The 17,338-nt window shown below is 35.9% G+C and overlaps 1 long non-coding RNA gene across 1 annotated transcript; it reads left to right on the forward strand.

Annotated features, from left to right (window-relative positions):
- The first annotated feature begins 8,010 nt into the window (after positions 1 to 8,010).
- LOC120879447 lies at positions 8,011 to 15,348 on the forward strand. The gene is made up of 3 exons (XR_005724793.1): positions 8,011 to 8,096; positions 11,791 to 11,794; positions 15,337 to 15,348. It is a non-coding gene; the product is annotated as an uncharacterized LOC120879447 (long non-coding RNA).
- The last annotated feature ends 1,990 nt before the right edge of the window (positions 15,349 to 17,338 follow it).

Below are 17,338 nucleotides of genomic sequence, written 5' to 3' on the forward strand. Positions count from 1 at the left end.
TTTGATCCCTGAGTTGGGAAGATCCCCTGGAGAAGGAAAAGGCTACCCACTCCAGTATTCTGGCCTAGAGAATTCCATGGACTGTAAGTCCATGGGGTCACAAAGAGTCAGACAAGACTGAGTGACTTTCACTTCACTTCACTTCATTTCTGATGGTGTATAGTGGTATTTCATTATGGTTTTAACTTCATATCTTTCTGAATAATGATGTTGAGCTTTCTCATATGACCATATTTTCTATCGTGTATTTTTCCCTGGGACATTCCTATTTAAGTCTTTTGGTCATTCTTTGACTTTTAAGTTTTTTTTTTTGTGTGTGTGTATGCATGTTACATTTTATTTAAGTGAGATAAAATACCCTAAAATTTATAGACAACTACTTAAAAAACAGGAATATTGAAAATTGAATGTGGCTGAATTGCAATTTTAAATTGAGGTTAAGGAGCTCAATCAAGGTAAATTGATTGTTCAGTTAATATTGACCAGACTGACAGCAATGGAAGGAATGAAATCACTATGCCAAAGCAAGACAAAAAGAATACATAACAAACAACCCCAAGCTAACCAAGCCACTGAATAGTGGCTGAAAGAATCTTCCATTAAAAAAAAAAGTACTATGCAAATGTCAAAGGTAAAAAATTACATTGGTAGGTGACTTTCACTTGTGTAGGGTCCATTTTGTTGATTAAAAAATTTCCTCAGTGTATTTTATTCAGCAAAATTTTGCAAAGTAATTATGAGGTCACTCACTCTAAAACTACAATTTTAATTGGAAACAAAACAAATACAAAAATAGATTTCTTACCTTCTTCATAAATGGAAGAGCTTACTATTATCAGTAATTGCTGTAAAATATTTAAATATGTAAAGAAAATGCAGAGTTTTAAAAAATAACTAAAAATAAGTCATATGTAGAACAGGACAGGAGAGACAAACCTCTGAGGTGAAAGAAACAAACCTGTTAAACTTAAAACTGATTTTACTACAGTTTTTAAACATTTATGTTTGCATGTATGCTCAGTTGCTTCAGTTTTGTCCGACCCTTTGCAACCCAAGGGACTGTAGCCCGCCAAGCTCCTCTGTCCATGGGATTCTCCAGGCAGGAAAACTAGAGTGGGTTGCCAAATTTCCACAAAAGTGTAATCAATAGCAATTATCTGAAATATTAATGTCTGGCTACTGTCTTTCAAATTTGCATGTCATGAAATTTTCACAGAAACCAATGTGAAGAGAATAAAATTCTTAGTATTTAAGCTATAAACATTCTGTACTGATGGTATAAAGGCAGTGACAAGGAGAAGCACAGATAATATGGCAGAAAGTGAAGAAGAACTAAAGAGCCTCTTGATGAAAGTGAAAGAGGAGAGTGAAAAAGTTGGCTTAAAGCTCAACATTCAGAAAACAAAGATCATTGCATCCGGTCCCATCACTTCATGGGAAATAGATGGGGAAACAGTGGAAACAGTGTCAGACTTTATTTTTTGGGGTTCCAAAATCACTGCAGATGGTGACTGCAGCCATGAAATTAAAAGACGTTTGCTCCTTGAAAGGAAAAGTTATGACCAACCTAGATAGCATATTGAAAAGCAGAGACATTACTTTGCCAACAAAGGTCCATCTAGTCAAGGCTAAGGTTTTTGCAGTGATCATGTGTGGATGTGAGAGTTGGACTGTGAAGAAGGCTGAGCACTGAAGAATTGATGCTTTTGAACTGTGGTGTTGGAGAAGACTCTTGAGAGTCCCTTGGACTGCAAGGAGATCCAACCAGTCCATTCTAAAGGAGATCAGTCCTGGGTGTTCATTGGAAAGACTGATGCTGAAGCTGAAACTCCAATACTTTGGCCAACTCATGCGAAGAGTTGACTCATTAGAAAAGACCCTGATGCTGAGAGGGATTGGGGGCAGGAGGAGAAGGGGATGACAGAGGATGAGATGGCTGGATGGCATCACCAACTCAATGGACATGAGTTTGAGTGAACTCCTGGAGTTAGTGATGGACAAGGAGGCCTGGCGTGCTGTGATTCATGGGGTCACAAAGAGTCGGACATGACTGAGCGACTGGACTGAACTGAACGGAGAAATTCTTTACCTCTCCTTCTTTTCTAAGTGGTGATCTTTCTGGGTAGAGCATCCTAGATTGCATGCTTTTTCCCTTTCACCACTTTGCATGTATCATAGACTCAATTCTGACCTATAAAGTTGATACAGAAAAGATAGCCTTATGGAAATTCCCTTTAATATGACTTTTTCTCTTGCAGCCTATAAAATTCATTTAGTTTTAATGTTTACCATTTTAACTAAATGCCTTGGGTTCATCTTGTTTAGGGCCATCTGTGCTTCTTGAACTTGGATGTCTATTTCCTTTTTCAGATTGAGAGAGTTTTCAGCCACCATTTCATGAAGTATATTTTTGTTCCTCTTCTCTCTCTTCTCTTTCTGGTACCCCTATAATGTAAATGTTGATACACTTAATGTTATTATTCCAGATATCTCTAAAAGAAGAACTCACTTTGGATTAGAATTGATGTCAAACATTAAAATAAAAAACATTCTTATAAATAAGAACAATTTTATTTGATTGATATCCAATTATATTCTATCCATAGGAGAAACACTTTATATTCAAAGATATAAATAGATTGAAATAAAAGGAAGGAAAAAAGATTTATCATGCAAACTAAAACCATAACAAAAATGTGGTGGTTATATTAATATCAGACAGAATGGAATTTAGTGATAAAGATATTATAAAAATGTGACAGTGCACAAATCTTGAATACGCTAAAATCTATTGAATTGTACAGTTTATAAATGTATGCGATTGTATTTTCACTAGTTGCATACAATCCCTTTAAATGCATTCACTTCAGTTCAGTCACACAGTCATTCTGAGTCTTTGTTACCCCATGGACTGCAGCACGCCAGGCTTCCCTGTCCATCACCAACTCCCAGAGCTTGCTCACACTCATGTTTATCAAGTTGATGATGCCATCCAACCATCTCATCCTCTGTCATCCCCTTCTCCTCCTGCCTTCAATCTTTCCAAGCATCAGGGTCTTTTCAAATGAGTCGGCTCTTCTCATCAGGCAGCCGAAGTATTGGAGCTTCAGCTTTAGCATCAGTCCTTCCAGTGAATATTCAGGACAGATTTCCTTTAGGATTGACTGGTTGGATCTCCTTGAAGTCCAAGGGACTCTCAAGAGTTTTCTCCAACACCACATGTCAAAAGCATCAGTTCAGTGTTCAGCTTTCTTTATGATCCAACACTCATATCCATTCATGACTACTAGAAAACCCATAGCTTTGACTAGATTAATCTTTGTTGGCAAAGAAATATCTCTGCCTTTTAATATGCTGTCTAGCTTTGTCATAGCTATTCTTCCAAGGAACAAGCATTATTTAATTTCATTGCTGCAGAAACCATCTGCAGTGATTTTGCAGCCCAAGAAAATAAAGTCTGTCACTGTTTCCATTGTTTCTCCATCTATTTGCCATGAAGTGGTGGGACAAGATGCCATGATCTTAGTTTTCTGAATGTTGTTTTATGCCAGCTTTTTCACTCTTCTCTTTTTATTTTCATCAAGAGGCTCCTCAGTTCCTCTTGCTTTCTGCTATAAGGGTAGTGTCATCTGCATATCTGAGGTTATTGATCTTTCTCCTGGCAATCTTGATTCCAGCTTGTGCTTCATCCAGCCTGACATTTCACAATATGTACTCTGCGTATAAGTTAAATAAGCAGGGTGACAATATACAGCCTTGATGTACTCTTTCCCAATTTGGAACCAGTCTGTTGTTCCATGTTCAGTTCTAACTGTTGCTTTTTGAGCTGCATAGAGGTTTCTCAGGAGGCTGGTAAGGTGGTCTGGTGTTCCCATCTCCTTAGGAATTTCCTACAGTTGATTGTGATCCACACATCAAAGTCTTTGGCATAGTCAATAAAGCAGAAGTAGATGTTTTTCTGGAACTCTCTTGCCTATTCAGTGATCCAGTGGATGTTGGCAGTTTGATCTCTGGTTCCTCTGTCTTTTCTAAATCCAGCTTGAACATCTGGAAGTTCTTAGTTCATGTACTGTTGAAGCCTCACTTGGAGAAATTTGAGCATACTTTGCTAGCGTGTGAGATGAGTGCAATTGTGTGGTAGTTTGAGCATTCTTTGGCATTGCCTTTATTTGGGATTAGAATGAAAACTGACATTTTCCAGTCCTGTGGCTACTGCAGAGTTTTCCAAATTTGCTGGCGTATTGAGTGCAGCAGTTTAACAACATTATCTTTTAGGATTTGAAATAGCTCAGCTGGAATTCCACCACCTCCACTAGCTTTGTTCATAGTGATGCTTCCTAAGGCCCACTTGACTCCAGGATGTCTAGCTCTAGATGAGTGATCACACCATAGTGGTTGTCTAGGTCATTACAATCTTTTTTGTATAGTTCTTCTGTGTATTCTTGCCACTTCTTCTTAATATCTTCTGCTTCTTTTATGTCCATATCATTTCTGTCCTTTATTGTGGCCATCTTTACATGAAATATTCCCTTGGTATCTCTAATCTTCTTGAAGAGATCTCTCATCTTTCCTATTCTATTGTTTTCCTCTATTTCTTTGCATTGATCACTGAGGAAGGCTTTCTTATCTCTCCTTGTTATTCTTTGGAACTCTGCATTCAATTGGGTGTATATTTCCTTTTCCTTTAGCTTCTCTTCTTTTCTCAGCTATTTGTAAGGCCTCCTTAGATAACCATTTTGCCTTTTTGCATTTGTTTTTTTGGGGGCTGGTTTTGATCTCTGTCTCCTGTACAATGTCATGAACCTCAGTCCATAGTTATTCAGAACTAAATGCATTAGGGTTATTTTAAAATATTAATCTAGAGCAAAATAATTTGAATATAATCCTAATGGTTGAAAAGATAGCAATTGTCCTCTTCAGTTTAAAATTTTTATATTGGTCAAACAACCCTATTGTCTTACTCTTCTTTTTTCAGGTGAAGAAACTAAAGTGATTTGCCTGAGATCAGTTGACAGTGAGAGACTTAGGACTAGCATCTTAGAATATGGACTTGTTTTATTCATATATTTAACTTGACTGTCTGCCATATGTAAAAAATTCTACTTGAAATTGAGGATCCAGTGGAAAATAAAGACAGAAATGGATCCTTTCTTCTTAGGTATTTCAGTTTCGTTGAATAAGGGCAGTATTCTAATAACTGCAACTGTGGTGAGAGTTATAAAAAGTATGATAGAGGAAAAGTGATTTGGCAGTGGAAGGAACTAATACAAGGCTCTCTTGTGGCAATGGCAAGTGAATTGAGTCATGATGGAAGACAAGAAACAGGTAGGAAGAGGGGGAGAGAGTATTTCCTGGACTATCATAGTGGATCTGTGGTTAGAGGGAGCAGAATTCATTTGTCCAATAAAAAAGAAGCTTGTTTGGCCCACTGAATTACCCAGTAACTTACACTGTAGGATTCTTTTTAAAATATTTCCTTGGGTAGGAATTATCTTAGTAAGATAGAATTTATTTTAAATTCTATATGTCCCATGTCTTTCCACATACTTGTCATTTCTTTGTAAACACTGCTTTTGGGTTTAAAACTTTTGAAATAAATAATACTTGAATGATACCATATCTTCAAGTCTAACAGATTGAGTATGAAGTAGTTTTTATGATAATCTTAATTTTTCCTTTTTATTATGGGAGATTACCATATTATATAAAAAGCATCAATACAAAATCATATATTCAAATTGTGGGAAAGTTCTAGAGTTAGGCATTTTTATACTGCAAAATGGAGAAGCCCAAATTTTCATTCAATCTTTGATGTTCTTACCAGCATCTTATTTTAATATACTTTTTCTTTATCTTTAGCCAGCAAATGTAGAACAGCTAAAGTACAACGTTAAAGACTCAGTGGTGCATATCTGATTGAATAACCAATAAACAAAATACAGTGTTTCATTTTCCCTGAAACTGCAGGCCTTATTTTTGCAAAGACAGATCATGAAGGCAAAACACAGGTCTGATCTGAGAATTTGATTGTTTAATTTCTTTTTCCTGAATTTCTCTCTTGTCCTATATGTTCTGGTCATGTTGTCTTTCACAGGTTGCTTAAAATGTCTGGGTGAGTCTAAGGAACAAACCTCCTCTGTGTATTCCTCCAATATGGAACTGATTTGAAGTGAGAGAAAATATAGAAAGTTTATAAATTGATTATTTTATACAGTAATAAGCAGAAGAAATTAGGCCTCTGTCTTTTGACATCTAACATGTAGACTAAGGTAGAAATATCAGTGACAGCACTGATCTATAGATCAATTCTATTGAATTCACAAACATGCTTTAGAATTTTTAAAATTATCAACATTTGAAACTTAAGTGTTACTATACAAAAGTGGAGGTTTAGCTTCTCATAAAAACATCAAACAATCTGGTAATACTGGGCCAACAGTAATTCATTGGAATGGCAATTGTGCCTTTTAAAAAAGCTGTGAACTCTAGTTTGTCACCGTATCCATCTGGCCTTTTTAATTTATTTACATAACTTGCTAAACACCCTTAGGCATTTGATAGTTTTCTCAGCATGTGCATTACTGTTCTTTGTGTGCAATAAGGTACAATTGAACATGTTAAGAACTCTTCAGAGGCTGATATTTTTACTTGCAAGGTAGCAAGTTAGACTTGCTTCGGTTTATGAATTCTGGCAGAAGACATGAGACTCTTGGGTCAAAGACAAAGGACTTTATTAAAGAAGTAGCCTGAGTATCAGCATTTTGTTTTACTAATTTTATGAACCCAAATTCCTACAGGGTGCTTTGTGTATGATATTGATGGAAATCTGACCTACGTACAGATCCTGTTTTCATGCATTCCAGATCAGGAACAAGTTTTTATGGATGAAAGAAATTTTAGAATTTTGAGTGGTTGGAATGTTGAAGGCTAATTGAATATAGACTTGTTATTTAATTAGTATTTTATTAGATATATGTCAGGGATATGTATGTGAAATTTTTGTGTATATTTTATCAAATTAAGGTGATTTAAAATTTTCTTATTTTGAGATAATTTTAGATTAACAGAATTACAAACATAATAGAATTTCTGAAAGTTTTCGCCCACTTTCCCTTATGTTAACATCTTATTTAATCATAAGACTCTTGCCAAAGCTAACAAATTAATCATGTACAATACTGTTAGATAAACTACAAAATTTATTCAAATTTCACCAGGTGTTTTGTTTATTTCTGTTCTGGCCCAGGGTTCCAGCCAGCATCTCATATTGCATTTAGTTCCCATGTTTCCCCCGTTTCCGTCATTGATGAGTTGCTCATCTTTCTTTGTATCTTACTGCCTTGACTCTTATGAAGAGAATTGATCACTATATTAGAACATTCCTTAATTTGTGTTCGTTTGATGTTTTGTAAGATTAATTTAGGGTTATTCATTACTAGAAAGAATACTGCAGAGGTAATGTGTCCTCATTAATGTATCATAACAGGGGGCACACAGTGTCAGTATATACTGCTAGTAATATTACCACTGACCACTTGGCCAGGATTTCCCACTGTAAAGTCCACTCTTGTTTTTTTTTTCTTTGTCATTACTAAATATTTTGGAGGAGATTCTGTTCTGCTCATTAAATTAAGTATTCATTAGGATCTTACCTACAGCAATGATTATTACAGTGTTCTATTGATTTTCAATTTCCCTCATTCTTCCTGCATTTATTAATTGAAATTCTTCTATAAAAAATTAGTTGTGGACTTCCTGGTGGCTCAGTGGTAAAGAATCTGCCTGTCAGTGCAGGAGACAGTTTCAATCCCTGGTCTGGGAAGATCCCACATGCTATGAAGCAACTAGGCCCATGGGCCACAGCTACTAAGCCTGTGCTCTGAAACTTAGGACCCACAGACCACGCACTGCAACTACTGAAGGCTGTGTGCCCTAGAGCCTCTGCTCTGCAATGAGATAAGCCACTGTAATGAAAAGCCTGGGCACTGTAATGAAGTGCCTGGGCCTGCTCTCTACATCTAGAGAAAAGTCCATGTGAAGCAAGAAAGACTCAGCACAACCAAAAATAAATAAATAAAATTATCTAAAAAAGAATAGTTGTCCTTTTCACTTATTTATGTCAGTGTGATCTCAAGTATATTTTATCAGTGGGGGGAATAACACAGTACTATTGTTTATTTGCATGTTCAACTTCTTCCAACTATTGCCATTAGGGATTCTTTTTATTGGCCTCTTTGCCCTTTCAAATGTTCTCATTATTTTTTATTTTTGATTACTTCCTTTCTTCCTTTCTTTCTGGCACCACAAGATACTCTAGGCTTACATTTTCTCTGTGCCAGGCCTGCACCCTGCAGAGGGAATTAAGCAGAGCCCAAGTTCTGTCTCTGTAGTGACTCTAGAGTTTGCTTTCTGAAACAGTGTTCATAGAAGAAATGATATGAAGTGTTTCTGTGTTTTTGAACCAGTTGTTCTGATACCTAGACCAGGACCTGAGTAGTCTTTTCTTTATTATAAATCCCTATCTCTCTCTCCACTTTGATATGTTTCCCTTTCTCTATCCTCTTTTTTTCTTCCAGTTTCATTAAAATAGAATTGAGATAGAGCCTGTATAATTTTAAGGTATATGCCATAATGATTTGATTTACACATCATGAAGGCTTTAAATAAAGAAATTAGTGAAAGAAAAACTAATGAAAATGTTAAATGTGTGGAAAATGATATGAAGAAATAAAAGAATTGATCTACAGAAAAGTTAAATTGAAAAATAATTCAATAAAATATTTGTTTCATAAAAATAGTAAGACTATTAAAAATGAGAGAAGACAGAAATACAAATGATACTGGGAATAAGATTGGAGAAATAAATATAGATAGGGTTGAAATAATTATTATGGTAGGAAAATTTAATTGAAATTATTGTTTTTTAAAGAAAATATTAACATGAAATTAAATTAATAAAGAAAAATCTATAAAGAAAATAAACCATTGAAATTTAAAATGTCAAAAATTGTTTCTCTAAAAGGTGCTAATGCAAGTAGTTTGACAATGGATGCATTCAATTCTTCAAAGATAGTGGTTACCATCTATAAACAATTTTTCTAGCACTTAAAAATAGAAAAATTTCTAATTCATTTTATAAAAACAGCATAATGATAATGAAAAAATGTGGTCAATATAGATCCCAAAGGCCTCACATATTTATGAATATCAATGCAAAAAATCCTAAGAAGATATTAGCAGTCCAATTTACAAATATGTTAATTATCTGCTTTATTTCAGGTATTTTAGAATGGTCCAGCATTAGAAAATATATTTAAAGATTTTCAATGACATTGGGGTTTTTTTTGTAATTTTTCAAGCTGATACATGTTCATTGCAAGCAACTAGACAGACATAAAAGCATAAAGTAAAAATTAGCAATCATGCATAATCTTCACACCTGAGAGGTAACTATCATTAGCATTTTGATGCATTTTCTCCCAGTGTCTATATTTTTTACCTATATTTTTTAAGTTGAAATATAATTGACTTCAACTTATAAGATGACATCACTCTTTTATGCAGGGTGACACACCCTTATGGCAGAAAGCAAAGAAGAACTAAAGAGCCTCTTGATGAAAGTGAAAGAGGAGAGTGAAAAAGTTGGCTTAAAACTCAACATTCAGAAAACTAAGATCACGGTATCCAGTCCTATCACTTCATGGCAAATAGATGGGGAAACAATGGAAACAGTGACAGACTTTATTATCTTGGGCTCCAAAATCACTGCAGATGGTGTCTGCAGCCATGAAATTAAAAAGATGCTTGCTCCTTGGAAGAAAAGCTATGACCAACCTAGGCAGCATATTAAAAAGCAGAGACATTACTTTGCCAACAAAGGTCCATCTAGTCAAATCTATGGTTTTCCAGTAGTCATGTATGGATGTGAGAGTTGGACTATAAAGAAAGTTGAGTGCCAAAGAATTGATGCTTTTGACCTGTGGTGTTGGAGAAGACTCTGGAGAGTCCTTTGGACTGCAAGGAAATCCAACCAGTCCATCTTAAAGGAAATCAGTCCTGAATGTTCACTGGAAGGACTGATGTTGAAGCTGAAGCTCCAATAATTTGGCCACCTGATGCAAAGGACTGACTCATTTGAAAAGACCCTGATGCTGGGAAAGGTTGAAGGTGGGAGGAGAAGGGGAGGGCAGAGGATGAGATGGTTGGATGGCATCACTAACTCAGTGAACATGAGTTTGAGCAAGCCTGGGAGTTGGTGATGGACAGGGAAGCCTGCTGTGGTGCAGTCCATGGGGTCGCAGAATTGGACGTAAGTGAGCAACTGAACTGAACTGATAATTGACTTATATCTCTATGTTAGTTTCAGGTTGTCGATTTCATACTTGTTGACAGTGATTTCATACTTCAATACATTAAGAAGACAGAGTATTGTCTTGTTGACCTTAGTTGAGAATGTGCAGGTAGGGTGACTTAAATTTTTCTCTACTCCATGTATGTCCATAAAGTACTACAAAAGCATGACAATTATTGATGTTGGGGTTTATAAGTACATTTTAGTGAGTAGGTGAATTTGCAGATGTGGAATTCACGAATAATGAGGATAAACTATAATATGAATACTCCATGATACATCCAGTTATTCAGGTTCTTCTGGGGACTTCATCAGTCAGCAGACAGCACAGCTGTCATCTTGTTTGTTCCAGGAATTCTAATGGGATATCTTGTTTTTGGTATCATTCTAGTATCCCAGTCACTTTGCTAGGATTGTTTGTCTCTAATCCTGTTAGTAATCGTGGCTCTCTAGAGAATCATATAATTTCTGAAAAAAAAAATTCTAATCTTTGTGAGTGGAACCTAGAAATTACACTAAGTATACAATTGAAAGACAGTGTAAAGAATGCTTTCGAACCTCACTTAAATTCTGAATTAACACAAATTTCCCTTCCTTTGCCCACAGCCTTCAGGATGGGGAGAAGAACAAGAGAACAGTCCTTAAAGAAATTTTCTTTGAATAAGTTCCTGCTTTAGTAAAGCTTTTGGACGTGTTGTTTTTGCATAAAGCAACATATATTTGAAAAAGCCTCTGAAGTTAGTAATTCAAGAAAAGTTCCATGTAACACAAAGTGAATAGAACTAAGGTGTACTTAAAAAGTTCGTCTTCCTAAGGTGATTCTCAGTTGTAATTCTGTATTATGATTATGAAATGTAAATATCTTATTTGGTAAAAATTCATTCTTCTTTGAGGTTAATTATGAGAAGATCCACAAATATCCTCTTTTCACAATATTTTTTTATTGTTCAGTGACTGCACTTGAGTATAAATTAATTTGAAAGACATCCTGCTTGAAGAACCAACAGATTTTCTTGGCACGTTTTGATTCAGTTTTGTGCCTCTCCATCATTTCTGCACCACAAGATGGAAATATGATCAAGTGTTTGTCTTAAGTTTTTCCATTCTCCCATTCTTTCTCATACATTTGGAGTCATTTTTATTAGTGTGAAGTTAGGGTGTACTCCAGAAAATAAAAGCTATGTTTACCACAAAACAAATGAACAGACAAACAACCTTTGCAGAAAATGATATATGTACTTATTTATTGCACTTAGGATGCCTCCAGGATGAATGTATGTGATTAGCAGGAAAACATGAAATCCAGTTCTTTGCCTTTAATTATATCACTTGGATTTGCTTAAAAATGTTCTTTATTCTTCGGTCATGTACCATGAATGCCTTAGGAAGGAAAAGGTCCTGTTATTCCTTGGATTCCTTGGACTAAAGTGTTCTGGGAGATGAGTGATAAATTATGTGGACTACTCAGACTCAGTCAGTTTTTGAAATGTACTGAATAATGCCCTTAAGGAATGAATAAATTTGTGTCTCATCTTCAGAACTCACTGTACTTTTGAATTGGTTTTATATAGCTTTGGGAGGTGGGCAAGCTACCTCTTTTCCAATCTTCAGAAGACATTAGTATCTGGAAAATTAGATGAACAATTAACATCTTTATATAGTCATTCAGGACACTCAAATATATTATTATTATTGGAAATTAAATAGTTAACCTAAAAAAGTTTTATTTAATGGTACTATAACTTTTTTAAGCCCACAGGAATGCTTTTATTTAGAATATTGGTTGTTTGTTCCTTCTTGAGTGCTTGGTCAAATGAGTTGAAAAGGTTTTCCAAAGGACTGGGAACAGATCTTAATATCAGCTTCCAAGTCTTTTCTTGAATCTCTTAATAGGGTTGCATACAAAGAATTAGGTATCCCTGGATCTCATTCATAGCCTTACTCTATTTTACCAGCATTTGGGAGGGGATCACATGACATGCTGTCAACACTAGCATGACCAATATATCATTGTGGAATAGGCTTATGACCATGCTAAGCTTTTTTTGGCAGCCCAACATTTTAAAATATCTGCCAGATCTATTGATGCTGCCAAATGTTTCATTAGGTCACTATAGAACTCTGGGGCTTTTCTTTGTATTAAGAAGCAGAACTCTCATTTGGAAATACATACAGAAAGAGCTGGAAGTAGCCTTAGAAATTATCTAGTCTGGTCCTCATATTACTGATGAGGAAGCAGAGGTCCAGAAGAACTGACTTGCCCAACATCACAAAATAAGTTAGTGACAAAGCCAGCACTTAATAATCTGTTCTCTTAGGCTTCAATTCCCTCTTATTAATATCTGTTCCACTGTGTAAAAGCCACTCAACTTTGCCAAATAGATGGAAGTGAAAGTGGTGAGCAGGTGGAAACAGGCCAAGTAATGAGGTATACGTTTTCACTATTCTCACTTAGATCATGAATTTAAAAATCTTTTTTTTTTTGGTTTGTTTTAGCATTTTTTTTTACAAGGCTTGGTTTACTTAAAGTCTCCTCTTCAGTACTTTTTTCTGATTTGCTTTTTCCTGAGGAACAGCATAAATACAGCAAAATGCACAGGTCTTAGGTATATATCTGAAATTTATATAAATATATGTATCACACGTTTGTTAGACAAATGAAGATATGGCTCATACCCATCACTACAGAGGGTTCCTTTGTGCCTCTTTGCAGTCAATCTGCATCTTTTACCCCCACCAAAGACAACCATTTTCTGATTTCCATAATCACTTAGGTTTTGCTTGTTTCCAGAATTCACGTAAATAACATTATACAGTATGTACTCTTTTGTGGCTACTTCTGCTTGACAAAACGTTTTGAGATTCTTCAAGTTGCAGTTATATTAGTGGTTTTTCCCTTTTATTTTCTCCATAATATCCTTTTGTGTAAATGGTACCACCAGTTGTTTATCCCTTCTCTTGCTGATAAATGTATTGTTTTCAGCTTGGGCTTCTTATGAATAAAGCTGTTATGGACATTTTTGTGTGGGACTTTTTACTGACATATAAATTTATTGATCTTGGGACTATACCTAGGAGTGGAACTGCTAAGTCATAAAGTAGGTGATGCTTAACTTTCTTAGACGCTGCCACACAGTTTTCCAAAGGGATTGTACCCTTTTACACTCACACCAACTATATATGAATACTTCAGTTGCTCCACATTTTGCCCCAATTTGATATTGTTAGTGTGAAGTTTGGTCATTTCTGGTTGGTATGTAGTGAGATCTCATTGTAGTTTTGATTTTTCATTGCTCTCATGACAAGTGATGTTGAACATCTTTTCATATGCTGATCGGGCATTCATTTAGGTATTTCTGTGAACATCTGCTTAAGATTTTGCCCATTTATAAAAATTGCATTTGTCTTTTTGTTATTAATTTATAAGAACTCTTTGACAAGGATATCTATTATAAATATTTTCATCCGTGTCTAACGTCATTTCATTTATGATAATTTTTGATGAATAGTTTTAAGCTTTGATGAAATCAAATGTATCCTTTTTCTTTCATGGTTAGTGATAGTTATGTTCTAATGTATTTTCTCTAAATTTTTATATTTTTATCTCCTATATTTTTTAAAAATAAATTTTACAAGATTAGCTTTTACTTTAAATTCTTGACTCACTTTCTGAGTAGGCTTTGATACTGCCACTTTCTTCTGAGCCCGTGACCAGTGGAGACAACAAAATGAAAAATTTCAGGTACAACTTCGTGAATGTATAACACATCGCAATATATTTTTTCCCTGAGATATTGTATATATATCTAGGCAGAAAGGCCTCTTTTCCTTATACTTCTTTCAAATAACTTAAGTAACCAGTGAGAAAGCACTATTATCCTCAGAGCTATGATTTTCTCTTCTCTGTATCATGTGATGAAAGTGGCAGTCCTATTCCTGCAGTTGTTAGAGCTTTGTAGTTTGATATTAAAGCTTAGTGGCCTTTCCTCTGATTGTTCATTTAAAACTTACATTTGAATATACCGCTCTAGTTCATTTATGACATCTATTGGCTAATATTTATTTATTTATTTATAATATTTATTTATTTTTAATATTTATTTTTGATAGCCACATGTGGTATTTCTCATTCCACATTTGCATATATGAATTTAATCTATTATAATTAGGCAAATTTCCCTGCTCTGTGCTCAGGAGAGCACAGCAGCAAGAATAGCCTTGTACTGGAAGTGAAAGAAAGTAAAGTGAAAGTAAAGTCGCTCACTCGTGTCCGACTCTTTGAGACCCCATGGACTGTAGCCTATCAGGCTCCTCCATCCGTGGGATTTTCCAGGCAAGAGTACTGGAGTGGATTGCCATAGCCTTGTACTACTACATAGTTTATTATCACTTCCATTTCTTCTGATGTCATCTAACACCATTCTATTGACTCTATTAGTGCAAATCAAATTGCAGCATTATTCTCGGTGCTCATAGTTGAACAACCAAATCTGTTCCATTTGGATTGCTCTCAAGACTAGGTATGAACTCACTATGCCCAGAATATATTCTTAAACCTACCCTCTAGCCACAATAGGGATCCCAAGCTGCATTCTTCCAAACAACAAGCAAGCAAACCAATTTCACTTCCCTTTTCACATTCCAGAGACTCTCAACGGGATGATCTTATTCTGGCGTCTAGAACACATCTTTCTAGATTGACATGCATGTGTGCTCAGGCACTTGGTTATGTCCAACTCTTTGCAATCCCATGGACTGTAGCCCACCAAGCTCCTCTCATAAAATTTTCCAGGAAAGAATACTGAAGCAGGTTGCCATTTCCTCCTCCAGGGAATCTTCCCAACCAACATCTCTTGCATCTGACATATGCCTTTAAATGTGCCTCAGATTTCACTGAGGTCTTCAATAAAAAACATATATGGCTTCAGTCAAATATGTCTACACCTTTCTCTTTAATTTCTGCTCAGCTCGCAGTATATTGAAAGTCATCAATAACATTATTTTCAAATGAAGAAATTAAATGCTCATTATATCCAACTTAGAATGTTAGACCAACCTAGACAGTATATTAAAAGGAGAGATATTTCTTTGCCAACAAAGGTCCATCTAGTCAAAGTTATGGTTTTTCCACTAGTCACGTATGGATGTAAGAGTTGGACCTATAAAGAAAACTAAGTGCCGTAGAATTGATGCTTTTGAATTGTGGTGTTGGAGAAGACTCTTGAGAGTCCCTTGGACTGCAAAGAGATCCAACCAGTCCATTCTAAAGGTAATCAGTCCTGAATATTCATTGGAAGGAATGATGCAAAAGCTGAAACTCCATTACTTTGGCTACCTGATGTGAAGAACTGACTCATTGGAAAAGACCCTGATGCTAGGAGAGATTGAAGGTGGGAGGAGAAGGGGATGACAGAGGATGAGATGATTGGATGGCATCACTGACTCAATAGACATGAGTTTGGGTAAGCTCTGGGAGTTGGTGATGGACAACTGGCATGCTGTAGTCCATGGGGTCGCAGAGTCATACAGGACTGGGCGACTGAACTGAACTGAACTAGAATGTTAAAAAAGAAAACTAAAAATAAATGTAACCCCACCTACCATTTGGAGACACCCATTGTGACTGTTTGATTGCAATTCCTTTAAATGTTTATTACTCAGCCATAAAAAGGAGCAAAATTGAGCCATTTGTAGTTATGTGGATATACCTAGAGTCTTTCATACAAAATGAAGTAAGACATAAAAATAAATATTTCATAGTGAAGTGAAAGTTTCTCAGTCTTGCCCGACTCTTTGTGACCTCATGGACTATACAGTCCATGGAATTCTCTAGGCCAGAATACTGGAGTGGGTAGCCTTTCCATCTCCAGGGTATCTTCCCAACCCAGGGATCGAACCCAGGTCTCCTGCATTTCAGGTGGATTCTTTACCAGCTGAGCCACAAGGGAAGCCCAAGAATACTGGAGTGGGTAGCCTATCCCTTGTCCAGTGGGTCTTCCCAACCCAGGAATCAAACCGGGGTTTCCTGCATTGCAGGTGGATTCTTTACCAACTGAGCTATCAGGGATTAATGCATATACATGGACTCTAGAAAAATGGTAAGGTGGACCTATTTCCAGGGCAAGAATAGAGACCCAGATGTAGAGAATGAACATATAGACACAGGTGGGAAGGGGAAGAGTGGGACAAATTGAGAGAGTAGCCTTGACACATATACACTACCACGTGTAAAGCAGATAGTAATGGGAACCTGCTGTATATCTCAGGGAGCTCAGATCAGTGCTCTGTGGTGACCTAAGGGAGCAGGATGAGGGACTGGGAGAGAGGGTCAAGAAGGCTAGGATATATGCATACATATAACTGATTTGGGCTTCAGGCGGTACAGTGGTAAAAAATCCACTTGCCAATGCAGGAGACACAAGAGATGCTAGTTCAATCCCTGGGCCAGGGATATCCCCTGAAGTAGGAAATGGCAACCCACTTCCATATTATTGCCTGGAAAATTCCATTGACAGAGGAGCCTGGTGGGTTACAGTCCATGGGATTGCAAAGAGTTGGACACAACTGAGTATAGTCCAGCAGCATAGCTGATTTACCATGTTGTACAGCAGAAACTGGTACAACGTTGTAAACCAATTATGCTACAATTAAAGATAGATAAGTAACAGGATACATTATAAAACACAGAGAAATGCAACCATTATTTTGTAATAACTTTAAATGAAGTAGAATTTATAAAAAATTGAATAACTATGCTGTATACTTCAAACTAATATAATATTGTAAATCAACTATACTTCTATTAAGAAAAAAAACAACCTCAGGAAAATTCTAGCCAAGATATAATCAGAAATTTTGTACCTTAAAAAAGGAGTATTATTGTAATGTAAAAATGGCTTTTTTAAAAAAGGAAGCAAACTGAATACTCAAATTAGAGAATAATGTACCATTAAAATGTTTTTAAAGCATTTTAAAGCAAATGGAGAA

The sequence above is a fragment of the Oryx dammah genome, unplaced genomic scaffold (genome assembly GCF_014754425.2).
Source record: "Oryx dammah isolate SB20612 unplaced genomic scaffold, SCBI_Odam_1.1 HiC_scaffold_20, whole genome shotgun sequence".
NCBI classification, from domain to species: Eukaryota; Metazoa; Chordata; class Mammalia; order Artiodactyla; family Bovidae; genus Oryx; species Oryx dammah.